At 40.1% G+C, this 23,195-nt stretch overlaps 1 protein-coding gene across 4 annotated transcripts in view; it reads right to left on the bottom strand.

Moving 5' to 3' along the window:
• PCDH9 (protocadherin 9) overlaps window positions 1-23,195 on the bottom strand; it is a 904,042-nt gene that overhangs the window by 534,477 nt on the left and 346,370 nt on the right. The gene's annotated exons all lie outside the window — the stretch shown is intronic.

The following is a 23,195-nucleotide window of genomic DNA, read 5'->3' on the forward strand; positions in this document are numbered from 1 at the left end:
ATGTGTGTGTTTAGGGAAATGTTTTCAAAAGTGAAATGGTTATTTTTGAGTGACCAACTTGGGAATCTTTAAAGTGCTTCAAGTTAGTTACCCAGAAACTGAATTACCCAGAATAAGAGGCCAATTTTTTGAAAGTGTGTTGCCATATGCTTTGCTATCTGAGAAGTGGAAGATGTAAACAATTTTAACAGTGTACCATAAATTATTAATAGTAATGGGCAAAGTACATTGCAACTGGTTCAGACTAACCAAGACTGATACCACTTCAGAGAACAACGGAAATTAAACTGGAACGGGACATTATAGACCAAGCAGCTGGACATCACGTGTGTTGAAGAAGGGGGTATGATTTTCACCAAATCAAACCTGAAGGTGTTTAGTTAAAATAGTCCTGTAGATTTTAGTGTGATAGAGTACACAATATTTGGGAAAGGAAAGCATTATTATTGTTAGTTATTTGTATTTCAGTAGTACTTAACAGTCCCATTGCACTATGCAGTGTAGCAAAACATAATGAGGGCTAGCCCTTGCCTATGAGAATTTAGTGTAAATAGATTGATAATACAGACAAAGACTGGGGAAAGGTAGTATCCTCCATTTGCAGATAGGGAGCTGAGACAGTGAGACTAAATATTTCCCCAACATCATGCAGGACTTCCATACACATCCAATAATCAATTTCAGAACTCCTGAGTTCCAGACATAATAACACTTAAGATTTCATCTGCCTAGTGAGAAATGGGGCATAGGGTTGGAATCAGAATTAAAAAAAAAAAGTCTGTGTAATATCAGAAATGTGGACCCTCTTCGTATTTACAAAAAGAACAGGAGTACTTGTGGCACCTTAGAGACTAACAAATTTATTTCAGCATAAGCTTTCATGGACTACAGCTCACTTCTTCGGATGCACAGAATGGAACACACAGACAGGAGAAATTTATACATACAGAGAACATGAAAGGTGGAAGTATGCATACCAACTGGAAGAGTCCAATCAATTGAGATGAGCTATCATCAGCAGGAAAAAAAACAATTTGAAGTGATAATTGAGATGACCCATAGAAGGGGTGAGGAGAACTTAACAAAGGGAAATAGATTCAATAGTGTAATGACCCAACCATTCCCAGTCAGTCCTCTGTTTAAACCTAAGTTAATTGTATCTAATTTGCATATTAATTCGAGTTCAGCAGTCTCTCTTTGGAGTCTGTTTGTTGAAGTTTTTTGTTGCAAAATTCTAACCACTCAGTGACAGACTTGAAGGTGGCAGAGGCTGAAGTGTTCTCCCTGTTTTTGATGTTTTGATTCTTGATGTCAGATTTGTGTTCATTTATTCTTTTGCATAGAGACTGTCCGGTTTGGCCAATGAACATGGCATAATTCCACCTTTTCATGTTCTCTGTATGTATAAATATCTCCTGTCTGTGTGTTCCATTCTATGCATCCGAAGAAGTGAGCTGTAGCCCACGAAAGCTTATGCTGTAATAAATTTGTTAGTCTCTAACAAGTACTCCTGTTCTTTTTGCGGATACAGACTAACAGGGCTGATACTCTGATTCCTATTTACAGACTTTCAGCTGTTTCCATTCTTCCGGAATTGTGAGATGAGATCACTAATAAGGTGTTATGGATGCAGCTCCAGGCTCAACAAATACAAGCCGTGATTAGTACTGTGGAAAAAAACAGTACAATAGAATGGACATATATACCGCACAGTCAATGGGTTTTTTGTTTGGGGAAGGAAGAAGAAAGAAAGAAAGAAAAAGAAAGAAAGAAGAAAGAAAGAAAGAAAGAAAGAAAGAAAACAAGGCATTGCCCAGGGGTGGGGAATTATAGCTACTCAGCACCAGTGAAGAGGACAGTGATATTGACATTGGAAGCAGCAGACAATTACAGGATCCAACAGTAGCAACAACTAGGCATGGAAATTGAGAGTCAATGTTTTGCTTTCAATATGCATATCTGCTAAAAATGTAGCTGCTACAACATTGGAGTTCAGGCTATTTAAGCATACAAAGCTGAACTTCTTTGTGGTGTTCCCTTCCTCCCAAACTGACACACCCAGCTTCCACACCAATCCCTCACTGACTGGAGGAACCTAGACAATGTCAAGGGCACCACTGCACTTTCGAACAATTACAGCTCAGCTTTGTATCGGGCAGCGCAATTGGTCTCCTCCTTTGGTCCTCTGATTGGCCAGGAGGGTAGAGCTAATCAGATATGGGCCCAGAACAGGAGAGGTGTGGACAACTCTTTCCTCCCTTGCTGGAACCAGAATGCTTTATCTCCCCTTACCTCACCCCACCTATGGGCTGAAGAAGAGGTAAGCCACTTGCTGTTGCATTATCACCAACACACAAAACATGACTTTTTGAGAAAGTTTGTGTTCAAACTCAACCCAAGGAAGACCAGAGTGATGCTGGTTGAAAGGAAAAAGCACACTGAAGAATTATAATAGGCATGTGTCCTCTCGTTGAATTGAGGTCTTCATTTGACAATGTTTCATTATTCCATTTCGCTCACTACTAAGCTTTGACAACAAGGCCCTATCAGTATCTAAAAGCACCTTCTGTTTTCTAGCAAACTTCATCCCTTCCTCCTGGCCAGAGTGACACATGCATTTCTCCCCTCTGAACTGAACTATCGGCAATTCACTGTATCTGAAGCTGAATGTGAAAATAAAGTGTAAACTCTCCAGGTGGTACAGAAAGCAACTGATCACCTCCTCCATGTTTAGGCAAACCTGTGTTCCATTCCATCCATTGACTACCCCTCTGTTTCAACTTCCAGTTTGAAGTCTTCAAGACAGTTAATGGATTTGACCCCAGTTACATTAGAGATCACATTTCAGTATATGAACGACAAAGACAGTTGTATTCCTCCAGAACTATGTAGATCAAAGCCAAGACGGAAGCATGTGACTCAGGATGAAGCATTCACACTCGCCCCAGACAAATGTCTTAGAGAAATGCACTGCAAAACTATCTCCACTCGCTGTTCAATAATTTTTTGCTACTTAACTAAAATGACATTCCTATAGATTCCATGGTCAGAAAGGACCATTGTGATCATATATTTTGAGCTCCTGCATAACACAGTTCATAGAATTTCTCCAAATTCATTCCTAGAGCAGAACTTTAAGAAGAAAACATCCAATCATTATCTAAAATTTTCCAGTGATGAAGAATCTACCATGACCCTTGGTAAACTGTTCCAATGGATAATTACCCTTGCTGTTAAAAAGTTACAATTTATTGACTGTTTGAATTTGTCTAACTTCAAAATTCCAGCCATTGGATCAAGTTGTACCTTTCTCCGCTAGATTGAAGAGCCTATTATCAAATAATTGTCCCCTATGCAGGTACTTCTAGATTGTAATCAAGTTATCCCTTGACCCTCTGTTCGTTAAACTAACTAAATTGACCTCCTTGAGTATCACCACAAGAGCATGTTACAGTGACAACCAATTCCTCTGCACCTCTCCTTCCAAAAAAATCCTTGCATTCTTTTCTGTGAGAATTATATACTTCAATTCCTGTTATAGATTTTTTTTTGTCACTTACTTAACTCAGTGGTAGTGTTTGAGTCAAGCTCAAGTATTGTATAGGCATTCTTATCTGAGGTGGGACTATCAGAACAGATTAGAAAATGGAACTTCAGAAATCATGACTCTCACCTAGTGGATGTTGGATGCATTATGCTCAAGTGATGTTCTCGACCTCAGGAAAGGGATAGCTGACTATTGTGTTTCTGTGACACATCTTGTTGATCATCCAGCTTAACTGGCATTGTTTCAGATCAGTGGCTCTCAAACTTTTTTTTACTGGTGACCCCTTTCACATAGCAAGCCTCTCAGTGTGACTCCCCCCCTTATACATTAAAAACACTTTTTAATGTATTTAACACAATTATAAATGCTGGAGGCAAAGTGGGGTTTCAGGTGGAGGTTGACAACTTGCAACCTCACCCTTGAGGGGTCGCGAACACACCCCTGAGGGGACTCCCAATTTGAGAAGCCCTGTTGTAGATAAAACACAGTTTGTTTCACAAGTTTTTTGAGAGTGCGTAATGGCTAGATGTGCCTGGAACAAGCTCTTCAGACAAAGTTCTTCATAAAACATGTGTTTGATGACCTGCAAGCTGATGATCTGGTTTGCTGCCAAAGCCAGTATCTACACTTTACTTTATTTTCAGAAGACTGTCATTTGGCTGACACAGTGACATCACTTCAGGAAATACTACCTCCTGAGACCACATCAAGTGCAATTGTTCAGAGAGCTATGTGCAGTATCATACAAATTGGTGAGTGGAACCTGCCAGCTGGCTCAAAATCTTAAAAAAAAGGCAAGATGAAAATGCAGCCATGACAGTAAAACTATATCCCCAAAGGGAAAAAAAAAACACAAGGAAGGGAGATCATGAAAACTGTTCTAAGGCCCCAAATTCTAACTATGGAGAGAGAGAAAGAGAAAGTGTGTGTGTTCAAATGATGATGCTAAGATACTAGTAATACAAAATTAGAAGGCAAAGTAGGTAATGAAAAGGAAGTTGTCTTTAAACTAGAAATGAATTTATGGTCTTGGCTTCAAGACAAAAATACTATGCAGTGCAAATAAATTCTGGAACGAAAGGACAAAGAAGGAATATGTGCAAGCTGAAAAGGTGCTCTAGGAAAAAGGACATAGAAAAGTGGTTTGAGAGTTATTATTGCAGGGGAAAAAAATCTCTGAATCTCTCAACCCATTGCAAGTCAGTGAATAAATCAAACAAACTCTGTGTAGAATTGCATTAGTAAAGCACTAGTGCATAAATCAAAGAAAACAGAATGTTTATATAAAGCACTAGTTGCAATCCCAAGTGGTATGTAGCATTTTGTTTTAAAAGCTATGATAAGAGGTAGTTCATTAACTGTGGGGCACTGTGTGAAGAAAGGAAGCAAGAATTTTCTACAACCCCTGAAAGAATGAAACTCCTAAGGGCTCTTGAGATTTCAAAACAAAATTTCTGCATGTGACCCCTTTGATGATCAGGACATAGAATGTGGCACCAAACACAGCTGCCTAAAAAAACTTCTGGATATAATTGCCCTCTGAAGGTCACAGCACAGATCATCACTTATACATTCCAAGCCTCCTGTTGTCATGATAGGAATGTTGAGATCACACAGCAAATTTAATTCACATTCAATTCACGTTTTCAGAAAGTTAAAAATCATGAAAAGAAGAAATGAGTTCTAGACCAATTCATTAATCAGCCAAAGTACAAGAAGTGAGGACAGAGTAAAATAAGGTTGACTGTGCAGGTCATGCAAGACTAGAGTTATTTTAAGATTAACCTACATATCAGAACATATTAATCCCAATCTTATTACATAAACTATGTTTAATATTCCTCAATTAATCTTTAAACAAATATTAGTTTTACTGAATAGTGTCCTCTCCATATGAGGATTTATTTATTTTCCCTGTTAATTCTGAGGTTTTCCTGGAAATTCAGGCATAGCTTTCAGGATTTATAGTTCCACAGGAAATAGAGCAAGAGAAGGTCCATGTTTATGAATTAATTACCTTATTTATTATAGGTCACGTTCTGCTACTCTTACTCACGCTGAGCAGCACCATATTCCAGAAGAGCGCCATTGAAATCAATGAATACACCTCTACCTCGATATAATGTGACCCGACATAACACAAATTCAAATATAACATGGTAAAGCAGTGCTCGGGGGGAATGGGGCTGCACACTTCAGTGGATCAAAGCAAGTTCAATATAACACGGTTTCACCTATAATGCGGTAAGATTTTTTGGCTCCCAAGGACAATGTTGAGGTGTACATGGAGTAAGGGACCACTCCGTTTGAGCAAGGGTACTATAATATGGCTCTACATGAGAAGTGGCAACAAAAGGTATAGTTAAAGTTGCATAATTTTCCATTTTCCCCACAAAGCTGCCCATTTTCATTCCTCTTGGGTTTTTTTTAAGATCAAGCAAAATGGTTCAGCCATTAATGAGTGTGATGAGAGTGGATGGAAAAAAAACAAAACAAAATCAAACCCATACCGTTCCCTGTTATTAAAAAATGAGTTTTAGTGTTTTGTTCGTGCCGTGTGCTTCCTGTTCTAGTCCTGAGATTGCTTAGTGTATGTGTATAAAGCTGAAGCTTGGCATGGAGTTAGATGTCACTGAGCAGAAATACTTAGGTAATTCTAAACCAGTCTTCACCAGAATACTAGAGTTAAAATCTACTAAAAATTGCACTCTCTAGACATGAAGTACACTTTACAAAAAAAAAAAAAAAAAGGCTGAAGTCAATGGGATTACTCACATGCTTAAGTGCTTTGCTGGGTCATGGTTAAAGTGCACATGTAAAGATGGCAACACTGTTTGTGTTGTGCTTGGATAACTTTCCTACACAGGGACAAATGTTTTGCAGACATATAGGCCTAGATCCAAAAGTTCATTTAAGTCAAGGTAGAGGCCTTCTCATATCCACTTTACATCTTTTAAGACAGGGGTTCCCAAACTTGGTTTGTGGCTTGTTCAGGGTAATATTAGGGTGGAAGGGACCAACCCTCTGCTCAAAGTAGGATCAATCCCCAAACAGATTTTTACCCCAGTTCTTTAAATGGCCCCCTCAAGGACTGAACCCTGCCCCCCCTTTTGTTTACTATGAACCAAGTTTGGGAACCCCTGCTTTAAAGTATGCTGTGGAATCCCTGCCACAGTCTCACCAGCAGGGAAGGAGGAGACAGAGAGAGAGAGAGACAGAGAGAGAGAGATCCTTATTGCTATATTTATTTGAAGAAAGCACTGTGGTGGCAGGGGCCATATAAGAACTTAGAGAAATAGATTCTTTACATGTCTTCTGCATTAAAACCTGCAGGAGAGATGTTCTTTCCTATGGTCTTCCTCAGGTGAGCTGTAAAAATGCCACTGATTGCAGATTTGTGCATGGAGTAGGGTGCTTGCCTGGTGTCTAGCCACATAGCTGCACTATGGCTTTTTTTTTTTCAAACTTGTTTTTTCTATTAACAAAACAAAAAAAACCACAAAGAAACCCACACCTTTGTTTATAAAACCATGAAAACTCATAAGTAGAAATGCTCAAAAATAGGAACACTTTTCCCCAGAAATGTATAGAGTTGTCCATATTTTTCAGTCAGCTCTAGTTGCGTCATTTTGCGCTCAAGTTAAGAAATGAAGTTAAGGTTGTATATTCAACATCCAAAAAAGTTTGTTCTAGCAGGATTTCCAGGCCAATTTTTTAATACCACGGTTGTCCATAAAGGTATAAAAAAATGCTTCAGAAATTCTGAAGTTCCTTTTGATGTTTGCCTATCATCACTGCTTATAAATCGCTATCTTTCTTAGTCAAATCTATTATATGCTTAAAGAAAGATCCAATAAAATAAACAGGCAAAGAGTTCTGATAGGAGAACTAGATGAATTTCTATATGGAGGATGATTAGAAAGCACAAGAAAAAAAAAGCTGAATGTGCTTAATGGTATTTCTCTGTTATTAAAGTTACTGATGCTGTAATATTTGTTTCCCCATTTTCCTTAAGCACAGCAGGTAACAACCTGATTGATAGTTAATGGACAAGCAAATTTTCCAATAAGTTCTTTTCAGAATGGTCAAATGCAAGTTATGCTTGCAGTGCAGGAGAGAAGGAGGGGGCGGAGAAGGAAAGTGGGCGGGGGGGAGTACTACCATGTCACGTAGATGCTGTTGATAAAATTTATAGCTAAAAATTTAATATGTTTAGGACCATGATGAAATGCTTATCATCTGCTTGCATTGCCTGAAGTATTTGCTGCTCCCAGCCCGCTCAGCATGTCCTGGTAATGAAATGAAATAGCATGGGCCCTGTGCCTGCAAAATAAAATTCATTTCATTACAGTTCAAGGTTTTTTCTCTCTTTCAGGCTGGGCTCAGGAGCTTACAGCTCAGACTATACAGAATACTTAATTTTTTCAAACCATACTCTTCATCTGGCATGAAAAAGATAACCAAAATCTAAGGTCTCAATTTAGCATCTTATTGGCATTGATCCCAGTAGGATGTGTTTATTTTGTTTTTTTAAATATAGACCTCATTGCTTGTCAGCATTTTTTTGGGGGAAAAAATAACCTTATTCAGAAACAATGTCATTTGGTAATATCTTAGCTCCCCCCAGCACGTCAGCTTCCCTTTCATGTAACATCCTGCACACCATTCTTAAATCGTGAGATCCTTAGGCTTCATAACATTTCCCAATATTAGTAGGTCACAGCAGGATCTACTGGCTCATTTTTTCCATCCCATCTTTGTTAACGAATAAATCCTAAATTTGACCACTGATCCAATATGACACATATGACTGAAAATTCCTATGGACCAACATAGTTAAAGAAATAAACTGGCACATACATAGACTGTTTTCATCCCAGATTCTCAATGCACTTCACAAACAAGTAATTATGCCTCATAAAATCCATGTGAAGTAAATTTTAATGTAGCCAATCCAAGACAGAAAATTTTGGAGTTACTTCCTCTCTGACAGTAAAAAGATCAGGATTAGTCTCTCAGTTACTTTTGCAAGATCATGCAGGAAGTCAGTAAGAGTCCTCTAAGTCCCTGATTTGACAGCTTGTGAACTCTGCAGGTAAGGCTAAAGAAAAAATAAAGTTTGCCATAGCTACAATGTAATAATTTGAAGGCAAATTCAAGGGACTTCTACCCTGTGGAAATCCCTTTGGTTCAGTTAAAGAGCATGAGGAGCAAGTTTGTCTAGAATTTGTCCCTAAGTATTTCTGGAATTCAATATTAAACAAAACAAGTGGATCCGTTTTCTGTACTATGGAAGCAAATTTAACTCTGAGGCAGTGTCCCCCCCTAGTAATGATGTAAACTAGTGAGGAATGGTTACCACTTCTTTCTTGGGACAAACCAAATCTGTTTTGATAAGGCCCTAAAGTCTATGATTTAATTTTTATTAAGGATAACAGATGGTAACTTTCCATGGAAGTTTGTTGCTGTTTTATGAGGAAAGTCATTAAGAAGCAGATTTAGCAGTGGGATGAATGGTATGATGGCTGAAGTGCTGGTCTGGGACTCTGGATACTTGGGTTCAGTTCCCTGTTCTATCTCCTTGACCTTTTGCAAGTCGCACAGTCTCTCTGTACCTCAGTTCCCCATTTGTGAAATGGTAAGAATAATATACATCCCCCCATGAGGCAGGGAAGCCCTAAAGATTGTTAGGCACTCAGGTGGCAAGGAGCCCATACAGGTACCCAAGATACACAGATTAAATAAAACCATTTTAAGATCTTTAATATGGACAGAACTCATGGATGGACAAGATAGGGAGTATGGAACAGAAACAGTTCTGAAAATCTTTTCATAAGACGTGTTCAGATGGGATATGAACTATCCTTAGGGCAAATGTCTAGGCTATGTAGAATCGTCCAGACAGAAAAGGTGCTGAATCTTGAGGCTTTAAATTTGAAGTTTTATTTATTTATTGTTAATTAAACACAGCATGTCGTAATTATGATTCTCATTTCATGGTTCATTCTAACCTTAAATGCTCTGACTTGATATCTTTTTTTTAACCTCAATCTAATCCTATAATCCCATTTGCTTGTCATTTTCCATAGTCAAACCCACTCCGAGAGCCCTCATTATAGCAAATGAGGGAATGAGTGGGCAGCAAAGTTAAATAGTGCCAAATTTGGCCTCACATGAATGAAAAGTACAGCTAAATCTAAGTGGGGAAGGAATCTAACACTTTCAAAAGAAGAAGCACATTCAGCAAGGTGCTGCAGAAATTAATTGTTCAACGGGGCTAGGTTACTGACCTCATTAAAAACCTCAGTTGCAAGCAGCTGCCTGGATTTTTCCTGATGCATGTCTGCTGCCCTCTGATAGCACATCCCTTGTTGGTAAATTTAACACAGGACTTTTGGAACTGCAGCAGAATTCTTTCGACAATCATTTTCCAGGGTCTTGTAGCGATTGTCATTCCCTCCTCCCCATACAGGCGTACACTCCTCCGGATTATTTTAACTACTCCACAAGGTAATGCTTTATATATTTATTTTATTCTGACTTACAATTCTGCCACTTCAGCACCACATTCGAACACTTGATTATGAGTGTAAATCTGAGTTTGACCAGCTTCAGTATTGGAAGAGCATGGTATTTTATTGCCTATACCACTCCTTTCATTTTCATTTGGTTAACTAGTGGTGCTGTGGATCTTAATGAACCAAAATGTTTTTTCATGCATTGACAAGTCTAGTCTGGCATTAGAAAAAGACAACCTCCATTTTGGAAATGGGGTACTGAGCCTTTAGCTTCTACTGGTTGGAGTGAAGCCATGTTGATGGAGACCAAATGTTATATACTTTCTGATGTTTGTGCAGCAGCCTATATTTCATTAAGAAAGTCACCCAGATCTGTAATGACCTTGTGGGGTACCAAGAAAACATCTGCAACTGGTCAGAGGATTATGCCATATTGTAAGAAGGGCAGGCCTGTTTGGGGCACCCTCATGCCTCAGTTTGTGGCATGAAATGTGCACCTATCTCAGTTTCTCTCCTTCAGACCTCCTCTCCCCCAAGATTATCCAAACATCTTTCCTAGTATAAATATAGCCCTTGTGGGGTTTATTTATTATAGCAGTCCTATGCACATAAATCATAACAAGAGTCCCACAACCATAGTCCAGAATTCCCCCATTATAGTTCAAACAAGACATGTAACATACTGATCCCACATCCCCTGCCACACTCCCGCTCAGTCCGCTGCTTCTTAGATCAGGACAGTCACCTGAGACCTTCCAACTGAAGGCAATTCTGTTCTGCCCAATGGGAACCAGTAGAGCCTCTCTACTGGGAGCACCCCTCACTCTCATTGGCCTTCTCATGGTTCCTGTGGGTCCAGTGGAGATGTCAGTAAGAAAGCTCCTCCTCCGCTCCCCAGACTTCAGCCCTCTCTGACCCTTAGCTCCATCTTAGAGCCTGCAGGCAACTCCCTTTGCTGCTCCTCCTGGCACCCTGTGACCCCAGTCTGGCCATAGTGACCCATGACTGTGTGATATCAGGACGGCTGACTAACTCATACAAAGAATGAAGCTGCATACCTTGAAACTCTCAGGTACAAAAAATAGTAGACTATCACCCCAATACTTTGCTCTTTGCACTATCTCCCCACTGACTACCAAGATTTGTGCAAGCTTTCTGTTCTAATAGTCTCACCTCTCCATGCAATTAGCTTTAGCTAGTGGAGAAATTGTTCCTTCCTCTGTGACCACTATGTTTGCTGAAACAATGAAATGATTCCCCAGGAGTGAGAGGATTAAAGGCAAAAAACAGTTTGTACAGGCCTTGAATATTCAACATAAGAATGGCCATACTGGGTCACACCAATTGTCCATCTAGCCCCATATCCTGTCTACTGACAGTGGCCAATGCCAGGTGTTTCAGAGGGAATGAACAGAATAGGTAATCAAGTGATCCATCCTCCTGTTGTACATTCCCAACTTATGGCAAACAGAGGCTAGGGTCACTTCAGAGCATGGGTTTGCATCTCTGCCCATCCTGGCTAACAGCCACTGATGGACCTATCTTCTTTTTGGAACCCTGTTATAGTCTTAGCCTTCACAACATCCTCTGGCAAAGAGTTGCAAAGGTGGACTGTGCATTGTGTGAAGAAATACTTCCTTTTGTTTCTTTTAAAACTGCTGCCTATTAACTTCACTCCTACAAGAGGTAACAATAACCAGAGGTCTCACTGCTTTCTGAATAAGCTAAAGAACTCATCAGCTTTGACTTGGCTTTTCCATACTCAGTTTCTCTTTCTTTCATACACCAAAAGCAATCATTCAATCAAAAATATATGTCCATCAAGCTTTCTTCTATAGGCTGGAAAGAAAGAAAGCATGAGATATATTATTAGTGTTATCTATAATTATATATTTGGAAAGTGTTCAGATAATATTGTGATGAGGGCAAATATACTAGATGAGGGCTCGCAGGTGTATGGATGGGATAGGAGTTGGTGGTCTCTGTACAGTGGCAGCAGTCTACATTGTAATAGGCAGTATCAAATGATACACCAAGACAGAATAGATATGGAGACTGAGGCTACTCTTCCTGCAGAGTTTTCGCCTGTTCAGACCCACCTTGGAGGGTGGCAGAGCATGCACTGTTGCTACCAATGCAAAAACTGTTCTCTGAAGAGCTAGAGAACAGTTTTACATCACTTTTCACAAGAACTAAAGTTCATTTTAAAATAAAATCCTCTGTGCACAATATCTCTAGCAAGACTGTAGATTGTTGCTATTACTGTATTTAATGTTTGATTATCAAGCTTCCTGTCATTTAATTGCTATTCTGCAGATTTTTAGAATAAGCCAAGTAAATCCAAGCTAGGAGATTCAACTTGCAGATTCCCTTCCCTCTGCTTGTATTTGATGAGATAAATTGCCTCCAGATTCATTATCAGTAACTGCTACCATAATCAAGCACAGATAACCATAAAGTACTATAGCACTGACCAACTAAACACTGCACTAAGATCTATTAAAGAAGTCTTGATTACTGAGAAACTGAACTTCTCCAACCAGAGCCAAAGCTGCACAAGGTAGTTACAGAACTTATCAACTCTTGTTTTAAATCAAACCTAGATCTACACGCATTCTTCATTTTTATTTTTTATTCGTCAACTAGCAGAACATATTTGTTTTGGTTTATCACAAGGTATCTGTCTGTTCCATCCTCCAAGTCATTTGTCACACTCCTCAAGGTCACAGGGGAGTCTCAGTAGGAAAATATTTGTGTTGATTGATTGATGCTGTTAAGCCTATGTCTACTGGTGCTGCTAAATTAGCTCCCCTCAATAAAGTGATTGAACTTTAAAAAACCAAGAACAACGACCCTCTTGTGAATCCAGTTAACAAGACTCATAAGGAGGTCTCTGCACCCGAGATCCAAGTGCATTGCCTCACTAATCCCTGGTCAGCTGCTGAGTCCCAGCAATGAAACATTTGCCCTAAAATTGTTGTTGAGATAACATTATTAAACATCAATGATTAAAAATGAAGCTTGGGGAAACTAAACAAGGAGGCAGCAACTGTTAATTTAATTTCAGGAAAGAAAGCTCAAAAAACAAAGCTCCCCCAAAAACTTCCATTTCAATGCTTCTTTTCATTTATTTAAAATATTTATTTAGAAGAGATAGAATCCGAGACACTAAAAATGCATTGCTATACGGACTCTTCAGCTACACAGGAAAATTATGTATATTCGAACTCTATCACTGAGTAAATCAGATACATTAGATTAAAAATTGTGCTTCTTTGAACAACCACTTCCTGTTCATCTCTTTACAAACTCAATAAACAGATAGAAATGCCAACAAACAGATTGTATCTACAGCATCCAGAGGCACTATTTTAATTTCACAGAGAGGAGAGACCTGATAGTTCATGATTGTAGCAGGCACCAGTGCATTATGGATTATCATTAAAATCTCCAATATAAGATCTTTGCTTAGAACAAGAAAGACCACTCTAGACAAGCAAAGCAGGTGCCCCAATGGTATATGCTGAGTACTCATGAGTATGTGTCAACATTTTTCCCCAAGGAGTTTATCTCACAGCTGCACTCAAGTGACACTAACACTTAAGAAACCTTACTGTTTTACTCCTAGGGAAAAAAAAAAAAACTCCAATTTCCCCCTTCAAAAGTGAATTTGGCACCTTCAAATGTGTGAGAGTGTGCCTGCACATGAGTGATTGTGAAAAGGTGACTTCCCATCCTCTCCGTATGTTCCAAATTCATGCACACTGCCACCACCTGCACTATGAACAATTAACAAACAAATTAGCAGTAAAACAAAGTCTGATCTATATCTTCTCTCTGGGATTTTTCACTGCCTCTGCCCAACCACTAGGTCTCTATGTTCAGACCCATCCAGGTTGAAGCCTGCTTCTTCCCTTGCAGGATGTTTACACAGAAGCTGGGAGTGTGTGTCAAGCACAGGTAGGCAGATGCTATCTCAAGTAAAGCTAGCATGCCAATAGTAGTACCATGGCCATGGTGGCTCAAGCAACAGCTCAAGTTAGCCATCCAAGTACAATCCTGCTCCAGCCCCTATATAGCCCGCAATCTCCAAAATGCTGGCACGGCTAGTAGAGCAGGAAAGCATCACTACCTGTGTGACAGTCTACATTATTCTGGTCACTGCTTTTACAAAACTATTATAAGGCTTGTGCAAAGTATGCTTTGTAAGGCATCTTTGGAAAAGGCATAATCTGTAGATCATTACTGTCCTGTTGAAATGTATGTATGATCATTGTATGTGACATTATGAGATTTTGCTATATGTTGGTTACTGAAACATGGCGTGAGTCTGGGAAATGTCCACAGACTAGCTCTTCAGTGGCAACAAAGAGGTGACTAATATTCAGCCAGGTGTTAAGTGACCATCACCAGCCATTCAGCTGCAGGGGAGTTGTAAGCCAGGGTTCTCAAACTGGGATCAGGAACCCCTCAGGAGTGTCGGGAGGTTATTACTGGGGCATCATGAGCTGTCAGCCTCCACCCCAATCCCCACTTTACATCTAACATTTATAATGGTGTAAATATACTAAAAAAGTGCTTTAATTTATAAGGGTAGTGTGGAGACAGATGGTTAAGGGTTAATGTTTCTTTTACCTGTAAAGGGTTAGAAGCTCAGTGAACCTGGCTGACACTTGACCAGAGGGACCATGGGGTGACAAGATACTTTCAAATCTTGGTGGAGGGAAGTCTTTGTTTGTGCTGTTTGTGTTGTTCGTTGTTCGCTCTTGGGGCTAAGAGGGACCAGACGTGCAACCAGGTCTTTCTCCACTCTTTCTGAAACAGTCTCTCATGTTCAAAATAGTAAGTACTAGCTAGAAAAGGCGGATTAGTCTTATGTTTGTTTTCTTAACTTGTAAATGTGTATTTTGCTGGAAGGATTTTTACCTCTGTTTGCTGTAGCTTTGAATCTCAGGCTAGTGGGGAGGGAGTCCTTCTAGGCTATATGAATCTGAATACCCTGTAAACATTCACCATCCTGATTTTACAGAGATAATTTTTACTTTTTTCTTTCTTTAACTAAAAGCTTTCTTTTTTAAGAACCTGATTGATTTTTTCCCCTTGTTTAAGACCCAAGGGGATTAGGTTTCAACTCACCAGGGATTGGTGGGGGGAAAGCAGGGGGGGAAGGTTAATTCCTCTCTGTTTTACAATCCAAGGAGTTTGGATCAGTTCAGCCTCTCAGGGTAACCCAGGGAGGGGAAAGTCTGGGAGGGGGAAAGGAGGGGATGGTTTATTTCTCCTGGTTTTAAGACCCAAGGGGTTTGGGTCTTGGATCTTCAGGGAAGGTTTTGGGGGAACAGAAAGTGTGCCAAACACTATATTTTGGCTGGTGGCAGTGCTATCAGATCTAAGCTAGGAATTAAGTTTAAAAGTGTCCATGCAGGTCCTCACTTTTGGACGCTGAAGTTCAAACTGGGGGAAAAATACCTTGACAGGAGGGATCACACTCAGAGGCTTGCTATTTGAAAGGCATCACCAGTATAAAAGTTTGAGAACCACTGTAAGAAGATTTACAATTAACATGAAAGACAGTTGCTCGAGCACATACACCATGGGGCTGCTTAATGCCCATTACACAGCAAGGATCTTTCCAACATCTAGAGGAGAGTATAAAATAAGGGAAAGTGACATCATCACTTCACATCTCCTGCCTAACCTACGCTGAAGGAAGACAGAGACACGTTTAAACTGAGAAGAGTGGTCATAACTGAAAAAAGTTTTTTCCAGTTAGCACAGACCATTGAAGGTTTTTGGGTAAGAGAAACTGTATTACTTCAAACTTGTCTTAGCTTGATAACATTTAGGAATTAGACGGTAATTTTATCTTTTATTTCCTTTTGTAACCGGTTTTGAATTTCTATGTCTATACTACTTATCATCACTTAAAATCTTTCTGTAATTAATACACTTGTTTTAATGTTTTATCTACGCCAGTGTGGTTTTGATTGAAGTTTGGGGAATGTACTCAGGTTACAAGGGTTCGTGCATATCCATACCCTTCGATGGTATGACAAACTAATAATGAGCTTACTCTGATCAAGGGGGTCTTGAGCAGTGTAAGATGTACATTCCTGAGGTGCAAGGCTGGGAGTAAGAAAATTTGCGGGTGTCTCCCTGTATACAGTTCATGAGTGGCTGTGAGAGCCTTCATGTAACTTTGTTGGGTGTGCTGCTGCATACTGATGGCTGAGTGAACAGAGCCTATAGGGGTTTGCTGTTCACTAGCATAGCAGTATAGGTGATAGCCTGGGCAGGAGACTTAAATGGGTCACAATGGTTCCACAGTCCAGATGGAACTCTGGGGAATGTCACAACCTGTCTTCAGGGCCAACCATTTAATGCTCTGGCCCAGGAGGCAATTTCTGCATATATCCCCCTGCCCCCAAAGAAGGGGCCTCCTGATCCCCTATAGGAGAATAGCCCATAGGGGAGCAGAGAAGCCATGGGTTTGTACTCAGGAATGAAATAGCAAAGAGAAGCTACTGCTACTTCTCTCAGCAGAGCGTCCCCACAGAGCAATGAGAAGGCACACACACTGTAGAAAACTCTTGTCTCAGTCCTGTTCTTATTGAAATCATTATGAAAGCTGCCACTCCAGTGGGTATGAATCAGGCCCTAAGGAGCAAATTGAGGTTACCCTATGTACAAGGAGGGGAGGAGAAGGGCTTGTGGGGTGTGTGTGCAAGGAGTTAAACAACCATTTGGAAAAATGTCGACCATCTCTACCTTCTTCAACTTCACAACAGGCTTCTGCTCTCACTGAGCAAATGGTGTGTGTGGTGGAGATAGGACTAAGAGGACCTACTAGTGTCATCCATCTTCCCACTTTACAGAAAGGCCTGGGTGGAGGATTTCTTCCCTGTCTCTCTCTACCCAATTTCCACTCCCCACCCTCCCCGCCATTCTCCCATCCAAACCGAAGTCCAGTTTAACTTTCATGCCTCCTTATGGTTCTATTTTTACTCAACCACTGCCAAGATCTAAACAGTTCATAGCAAGAGTATCCATCAAATAACTTGCTTGAATAACTGTGCAGTAAATCTTTAACACTTTGTTCTTGTTAATGCAAAGACTGCACAAAGATTTGATTTCATGCATGCATATTTCAGAAAGATGTTCTTTTAGCAATTCAAGACTATGTGAATAGTATATAAGGATATTGTTTTCCCATGGATCAATAATATATCCATACCCATAGTTAAAAAAAAATCTTTATAAACAAAACTAGTATATGAATGCATCTTAATGTTGCTATATCTGCTTATAAATCTATGTTCTTTATATTGGAACATCAACTATTAGTGGCACGACAAACCATCACACTTCGTTTACTGAACAAATGTTACTATAAATGCAGTACAAGCAAACCTTTAAAACATTTTTAGTTCTCCATCTGGAAGATATAGAAATATGCTCACTCTCCAAATCTAGGGAGAGACAGTGAACGCTTAAATCACTGCGATGATTAGGTGGTACTGACACAAATAGTCTCATTTAAATAATTGAGTTAGGTTATTAGTTTATATAGATTGGATATCAAATGCTAACTATTCAAAGGAGCACTGACCATGAACGGTTTCTGAAAACTATTTAAACAATTATAAAACATCATCATATTTGTAGAAACCAAGTTCAATTCTCTGACAATCATGTTCAGAAAGAAGGGCTAATCTAAAGGACAAAGTGTTTACAACAAATGGGTTCAACTAGTTGTGGTTCTGAGCAAAATTGCTTTCCCCTAAAAATAAATTTCAGAGACATCATTAGACTTGTATGAAACCTGAAAGATAAACCTGAGGTTATGTGGCCGCATCCAATATTTATGAGGAATACCTAACAGTTTCCAGTAGGATAATAGGAATTACCCCACAAGTCATGAGTGAAAATAAACAGAATGTCACCAGAAGGCATTACATGTCTCTCCACATATAGTACAGGATATATAATAGACGAACAAATAAAAAATGATGGAAACAGTCCTACTATAAAGCAGAGGACAAATATCCATTATTCTTATTTTCTTATTGGGAAAGAGTCCCCAGGGCATAACTTCATCTTTCCTATCTGATGTCTTTTTATAAGTAAACAAAGACATTATATATATATAAAAATCTGGCAAGTGAAGGTTGTTTTTCTACTGCAAAATAGAATGAAGAAGCTGGCTAGGCAGTAAAATCTAGCAAGAGCTTAAATTCAGGGAGGTGTGTAAAGGTGTGTCATAAAGCAATCCCAACTGGCGCACCCTCCTGCAGCAGACCATGGCATGAGCGGCATGCTCGGCTCAGTCCCTCCGGTAACCCAACCACTCTCCACCAGGCTTTCTTGCTTACCCCTCCCGAGAGCCAGTTTATTACCAAACATAGTGCAAATAGTCTGTAAACAAAGCCCCCAAAACACAGTCCATATAACCCCCAACACATACAGTTCTTAAACCTCTGCTCTTTTCAGCAGGCACCTGCAGCAGCCTTTCTGCTGGGAGACCTTCCATACCATACTCAAGTGTCTTCCACCACACCTAGACTCCTTGTCAGTGCTCTTCTTCTGCCTCAAGACAGCCACCCCAGGCCTTCCAAGTAGAGTGGAACCCCACTCTTCCTAGCAGGAATCGTCACAGCCTCTTTGCTTGGAGCTCATCTTTACCAAACGAGATTCCCTTACTCCTCCTCACCTTCTCACTGTTCCCTGGATCGACCTCTCCGGTATGGACACATCCGCTCACAAGCTGCTCCCCTGCCTTCAGCCCTCTCCATCCTTCAGCTAAGACTCTCCAGCATAGAGCCAGCAAGCAATGCCTTCTGCTGCTCCTCCTACCCTCACCCCTTTAATTCTGGCTCTCTGAATTGGGGAGGCCACCCGGAAAACCCCTCTTGCTGCTCTCCTTGCCCTCAGTCTTCCCCCAGGAAACACCTTCTGGCTCCAGTAACTCTCACATGCTTGCCCCACCCCCCAACTGTCTCTAGCAGTCCAGACTCACCAGAGCTCACTCTTTTACTGGATCTCCCTGATCCTTTATAGCTTCAAGCACTGCCCTGCCTTCTTAACTGGAGAAATGGGAGCACCTGCTCTGGCACAGGGGATCTGGATCTTCTTCATTTAACAAGGGCCAGCCACACTCTGACAGTGGGTGTGTAATTTCTTTGCAATAATAGTAGAAACATCAGCTTTGGGACACTTTTGGCAACTGACTGCACTGTACTATCAGCTATGTTAACTGTGTGTCAAGAGAGAAGAGAGACGTTGGATGCAGTGAAACCCACATTCAATCAGTAATAAAGAATTACTCTTAAAAGGTTTGGTTCACAGTAACATCTCAAGTTTTGGTACTATCCAAATCAGTCCACCCACAGAGACTTGTAAAATTATACTGGAAACTTTTAAAGAAGCTCTTTTCAGATATTTCTAGAGCAAGCTCTTTCCAGAAATTTCTGATACTCCCTGCCCCTGTCTAGGATGGAAACTTTGTCAATATTTCTGCTTTTAGGAAGTACTGAGGAATAAACTAGTGATATTTTGTTCCCCTCAAGCTTCAACAATTGTTTAGTTTGTGTTCTGGCCCAGGTTTCTCTCTCCTCCCTCACCTTACCAGTTCATTCATCTCTAATGACACCAACTGTTAGGAAAAAAAAATACAGAAACAGATAAATTAACCAAGTATTAATGAACTTTTCCCCATTATTAGTGGCCTTCCCTCTCTCAGCCTACCATTGTATTGTGAGGTTTGTATAGCCAAAAGGCAAATATACTCCAGCCCTCCATCCAGAGGGGATAATCTTTCCTACCCTAAGAAAAAGTCTAAACAAAAATCAAATGGGACTAACAAAAATGCATTACTCAAAATGTCACCATCTCAATCTCTTGATTTTTTGCTCCTAGGTTTATTTCTACATTGTTCATTTAAACTGTAAGCAATTTGGGTCAGGGATCTGTCTTCAAACCTGTCAGTAAAGCACTTAACGCACAGTTCACACTGTAAAAGTGAAAAACAACTCAATAAAAAATTATAACAACAACAACCAGTGTCCTCTAACCACTCTGGTTTACTGCATCAGAAAGGAAGCTCTCTCTGACAAGCAGATGGGTGCTTTCTCTCCATTTAATTCTGCACCCAATCTCTAAACATTTCTTAAGCAAGTACCTTCTTCCTTTCTTTTTTTCTTAAACTCCTCCTCCCAGCTTGTCTCCAAAGCCATCAGATTTAAGGCACCTCAATAAATTATTCATAGCCATGCTTCTCTACATCTTGCTCAAATGTGGGACTTCCTGGCATGCTTCCCCATTAATATCCATGGACATGCACCCAACCTACAGAAAAACATGAACATTTGTACGTTAAATCCATAAGCAAATCCCTAGGCCTGCATTAATCATGGGAGTATACAGCACCAGTTGTCTTACAAAGTATTCGTGGGGCAGCATGTTTTCTTTCTCTTATTCTCACTTTCACTCTCACTCTTGTTTTATGTCCAGTCTACATTTTGATTCTATACATTTTGATTCCCACCTTTCTATTCTCTATTCTGCATATTTATTATAGTTCAGGATGGCTTCAGAGCAAGACATGGGAGCTGTAACTTGTTCTAAATCCTCCTCCGCCTCAGCCTCATCCCCCTACATACTCCATTCTTTTCACAAACAGCTGCATCACAGCTGTCAGTGTGAATGGCAAAGATGTCCTTTACTGATAAGACTGTGCCTGTGGCACAGAGTTCCTCCAAACAGCTAATTAGCAGGAGGTAGGCCACAGCAAGGTTTGATGCTGTCCATCAAATTTACTGCCAATGTCGACACCATCAAGTGTCCTGTCATGTCTTGCTCCTCATTTGAGAAAATTGGCACACCCTCTTTTTGTGGCTAAGGAAAGATGGTAGAACACAGGTTTAAAAAATACTGAGCAAAGTGGATGCTCTTTCTCTACCACAGAGTTCAGTGAATAAGGGAATTTCACACCTCCTACAGATACATTTGTTATCTGAATGCTTTACAGCAGTGTTTCTCAAACTGGGGTCACTGCTTGTGTAGAGAAACCCCTGGCGGACTGGGACAGTTTATTTGCCTGCCCCGTCCGATCACGGCTCCCACTTGCTGTGGTTCGCCGCTGCAGGCCAAGGGGGGCTGCTGGAAGCAGTGGCCGGTAAGTCCCTCGGCCCGCGCCACTTACAGCAGCTCCCATTGGCCTGGAGCAGCGAACCGCAGCCAGTGGTAACGACGCAGGTAAACAAACTGGCCCAGCCCACCAGGGGCTTTCCCTACATAAGCGGCAACCCCAGTTTGAGAAACACTGCTTTTCAGCTTCATAGAGCTGTGAAATCTCTATGTTGGTATCTCAGGGCTAAGAGGAAATTTACACTTTATATTATATCTCTCTTAATAAAAATATCTGAGGTAAGAATATTACAGTTGGTGAGACTTCATTTGTTTCAGTGATTTGTAATGACTGTAGGCTGTTCACTAAATTTCTTCCCTCCTCCAAAAAAACCATCTTGCTAATAAGTACATAATCCTTGCCTGAATGTAGAATCTCTTGTGCTCTTTTCTAATACAAAGTTTACTCTATGTACACTGAATACTGTTAGGAACTCACAATTCTAATTAGATGAATCCAAATTGTAGCCAGAATTGTGAACGTTAGACTGCAAAAGCTTTTTCATAAAGCAAGCGGGGAAATAAAAAGAAAAAGAAATTGATAATTAGGTCACTGAAAACCACTGTGTCTAATTTCAACAAGTTTTACTCGACTGAACTCCAACAGTCACTGAGCTCAACTGCAGTATTTTAGCTACAGCCCTGGACTTGGAGGTGATGTGGGTATCTCACAGAGGCACAATCCCACAGACTTCAGGAATAATCACTTTGCTGACTTTAAAGACGGTCACTGCATCCCTCTGTGACTGACCACCTCTGTCTACAGCAGGAGAACTAGGAGTGAAGCCATGGCTCCTCCCTCACCCCACTTCAGGCACAAAATAGCATTCACAGCCACATTAGCTCTGCAGAGCTGCATTTCCTGAATGTTGGGCAAGATCCTTGCCGTAGGTTTGCAAAAAGAGGAGAAATTCCCTTGTGCCCTCTTCTCTTGCACACTCATGCAGAGGTGAAGAAAAATATGTCCCACACAATTTAGATAGTACAAGGACCTTGGGGACCCGATCCAATGCCTATTGAAGTCAACAGAAAAATTCCCAATGGCTTCAATAGGTGTTGGTTAACCTCCCTCCCCCCCATTATAATACATCATTTAGTGAAGTGTTTCTTATCCTTTCTGATACCAGGGAACCAGTTTACTACCTTCCTAAACTGTGTGAGGGAGATCTCAGGGACCAGCACCGATCCACGGACTGGCCATTGTGAAACAATGATCCACTGCATTCCAAGCCAGATTGTCCCTTGCAGTCATTTTCCAGGCCAGGCTTTATTTATTTATTTAAACTATGATAGATTTTTCTTATTTTCTTAAAATATATATGAGAAAGTGGAGACAGATCTCCAGTTTGACATTAGTAGCCACAGGGCCCGGCTTCTGTGATGACAAGGCTTCTAATGAAATTCCATCTCTATTAGTAATTTTTACTCCCTTTTCATTTTATACTTCCACCGTTACTTCAAGAAACAGAAAACTCCTTTAAGATAACTTTCCACTATTTTCACATGAATGATTTGTCAATTACAGTTTTAAGTTAGTTCTTTAAATGCCAATACAAATATTATATAAAGAAATAATTTTTTTTAGCAAAGCCAAAATTGCTGGGTTAAGCATGATGAGATAAGAAGTCAATAGTGATCAGAGAAAGGCATATAAAATATGCCTATATTTTAATTTCACAGAGATTCTAGGCAATCATTGCCAAAATCAACTCTAGCTAGCAAAGAATGTGTATGTATTACCCTGGTAAATACAATTTTTTAGAAAAGAAATTGTATCAAAGTTGTGCTTTTTTATTTATTCTGTGCTGCAATGTTTTTGGTTCAATATATAATGACTTTCACCTTATTGATCCACTCTGCTGGCTATGTTAGTAATCCTGTATCCACTTTGTGTGTGTCCACACGTGAGTGTGTAGTTCAAGTAGCTATTTTTTTCTTTTTTACAT

This window comes from Gopherus evgoodei, chromosome 1 (genome assembly GCF_007399415.2).
Source record: "Gopherus evgoodei ecotype Sinaloan lineage chromosome 1, rGopEvg1_v1.p, whole genome shotgun sequence".
Taxonomy (NCBI): Eukaryota; Metazoa; Chordata; order Testudines; family Testudinidae; genus Gopherus; species Gopherus evgoodei.